Here is a 3,167-nt window from a genome sequence, read left to right on the forward strand (position 1 = left end):
TCCTCCTCAGTTTCAGCCGATTGAATCGGTGAAAAGCAATTGAATCGGTTAGATGGACATTATATAGCTCTTTCAAATCACAGATTCTCCCCGATTTCGCCATTCTCTCTTCCCATGTTCATCCCTATCTCCCTTCCCGGTGAATCGGCACAACCACTCATTTGACCATTCAACCATGAAATTATCCACCGCCCCATGGTTCCTCTCTTTTTAACCACCATCAACCGCTGATTTTGTTTTGTCTTCAAACGACAGCCACACAGCTCAATATGTTTGCCTTCATGGCTTCTTATTTCTCTCTCAACGAGAAACCCTAATCGCATCAACTCAGCCACACTCTCACATTTCTCAATTATAAGGTTAGATGAACGCTCTCACTTCTTTGTAGTTTAGTCACTCTCAATTTTAAGGTTTGCCACCATCATCCTTGTAACCACCACTCACAAACGCACACGCACACCATGCCAGTTGCTGTCGTCCACAAACGCACACGCCACCACGACCACCGCTCAGCGCCACCACCATCATTTACAGCTACAAGCAAATCCAGCACGACCCACGACCAGCAAGACCCCTGCTAACATCACCAGTCAAACTACAACTAAGGCAGGGACCTTTAGCATTAGAGTAAATCGATTAGTTGAATTCGACTTCAGGAAATCAAAAATTTGGCGTTCATATCTTTCTCTCTGCAATAGGATTTCAAATTTTTGTACTTATTTTTTGTATGCGACCATCTTTGTTGTTCCCTCTCTTTCTTTTAGTGTTAGTTGGAGGTATCCTTCACACGACACCAAAACAGACTCTGAAATCATCAACTCACTCCTCTATGTATCTCTTTCTCTACCTCTCCATCCCCCTCTATGCATCAATGATGTCTCTTTTTATCCCTTTGTTGTGTATCTTCCATATGCATAGGTTATAATTTGTTTTTATTTTTTTGATTAGGGCTTGATGAACACAGGTTGATTTTTCAGGTTCGACTTTGTGTATTTTACTTTCCCAAATGCAAACAAAGATGCAGAATCTACAAAATATTATTGTTTAATTGCCCAACTTTGCATTATGCAAGTTTAAGATAATTTGCTTTCTTGTAGTGCATGTGTACCTTCAAAACAAATAGTGATTATTTTCCACTAGAAATACAATTTTGCTTTCGATTTTGATCTTTTTCACCTTGTACCATGTAGGAGAGTAATTATATCTCATTAATTGTTCAAAATGACTGGCATTGTGGACAAGAATTTTGAAAGTTGACTATTTATTATCTATATCCAGCATGTGCTTCTAAAACTGCTAGAAGTAACAGGTCTTCCAATTAGTTGGTTGTACTTGTAATGTCTTACTGTTGCATATGATTTCACTGGGTGACATGGATTCCATTGAAAGTTAATGGTTTTCTTTGAAGGCTCTCTAAAAACAGGATCCATTTGGCACCAAATTTGGCCATCATGGGTATTGTTCCAATAACCTGTGGGTGTTGATTAAAAATAAAATCATGGAGCAATCTGATAGTAGCCCACCTTCCTCATGGGAAAGTATTCAAAATTCGTTGTTAGCTTTAAATGCTCCACAAAAGACATGGCGATCGAATTGTGGTTGGATATTTCCAAATACAAGGTCTGTGATATTACATTGGTGAACAAATCTTTCCGGATATTTTTTATAAATATTTGTGATATATTTTTAGGATTTTATATTTTTAAATACCTTCTTATATGCACATGGTATTATGTATCTTGATCTATAATGTAACACATACAAGCATATATTCAATTATTAAGTTGGTAAATTATTTGAATCAGAATGTAAATTGTGTGAATACATTTTCATTTTTAGTTATTCTTTAGATTTCAGTTTTTTTTTGCATTTATACCTTAAAATATTTTGATTTATGAACATATTTAAACTCATTTATAAACATGTAGACATCTCAACAAGTGGAAAATCCAATATTTTTCCTCCCACCTTGTGTGGTAGAAGCCACCAGTACACTATCTTATGAATTCCCAAAGCCCATGAACGAAATTCGATAAAGAGAGTTGCTTTTTAGTTGACATTTCAACTTAACCATCATTGCAGGAAAATTTGATGAAATTTATTCAAAGCAGAGAACTTGAAGCAATTGCAGGCAAGTAATGCTAATGTGGCTTAATTACCTCCGGGGACTGGTAAGCATGAGTTAATCGAAGTCCAAAAGTGTATTTGTTGGGGTTGAGTTTATTTATTTATTTATGTTTGGGTATTTGCAGAAAATAGCAAGCATGCAAATGTTGTTGGTGTTAAGGAAGAAGAGGAAATGTCTGATGCTATTTCTTTTAGGTATATTTTATTTTCTTCTATATATTAAACATATATTGTAATTTGCTTTCCTGATTTTGTTGTAATTGCTTAATTTTGTGTTTCAGATGAGAAAATCATGTTGTTGGGAGCGTCATACAGTCTCAATTTTAAGGATCAATGTACTACTTTATATTCATGTGATTTTATTTTTATAATCATGCTCACATCCCTTTATTCAACTTTTGTTTCCAATGTCTATTTACGATCTCTAACTACTCATTTTTGTTGATTTTTTTGATGTGGGTCCTGTATTATCTGCTCACTAAAACCACACAAAAGGATAGCATATAATGAAGATGCCCTCATCTTTAGATCTCAGTGATACTCTTACAATAACTTGATTGTATAATTCTGTTATCTAAAAAGATTATGTAAATAGTAGTTGTTGAAATATTGTGGTTACTACCGTTCAAATATAGTTTTATCATATAGCATAAAATCTTCAAAGAGTGTTGAAATCGAAGTTGTATTTTTATGTAAAAGTTGGTGTAACTATTCATAAATTGTACTGTACAATTTGTACATATAAAAAAAACAAAGTTACAAAGAAATAAAAGAAGATTAACTTTTCATTTAACATATAAATTCAAAAACTTTTAAAACTGGAACAAGTTTTTATAAACAGTAAAATTCAATTAAATTTAAAAGTCTAAATCCATCCGACCAAGCATAAGATATATATGATAATTTTGCATTTTTACAAACATAACAATCCGAAATCCGTTTTAAATTTTGCATAAAGCAAGTAAAATATATGAAAGATCCATGTATTTTTTTAATGAAAAACAGCAAAAATATTTTATTTTTATCAAAAAACAATATAT

General features: G+C 33.2%; 1 long non-coding RNA gene across 3 annotated transcripts; it reads left to right on the forward strand.

Annotated features, from left to right (window-relative positions):
- On the forward strand, positions 1 to 2,757 carry LOC145141099 (uncharacterized). Of its 3 annotated transcripts, none has more exons than XR_013722440.1 (5): positions 1 to 359; positions 469 to 1,620; positions 2,083 to 2,171; positions 2,253 to 2,322; positions 2,409 to 2,757. It is a non-coding gene; the product is annotated as an uncharacterized LOC145141099 (long non-coding RNA). The 3 variants fall into 3 exon arrangements; XR_013722441.1 differs by having other exon boundaries at positions 8 to 977; positions 1,409 to 1,620; XR_013722439.1 differs by having other exon boundaries at positions 10 to 1,620.
- The last annotated feature ends 410 nt before the right edge of the window (positions 2,758 to 3,167 follow it).

Source organism: Lactuca virosa, chromosome 9 (genome assembly GCF_052849685.1).
Source record: "Lactuca virosa cultivar CGN04683 chromosome 9, Lactuca_virosa_CGN04683_v6, whole genome shotgun sequence".
Taxonomy (NCBI): Eukaryota; Viridiplantae; Streptophyta; class Magnoliopsida; order Asterales; family Asteraceae; genus Lactuca; species Lactuca virosa.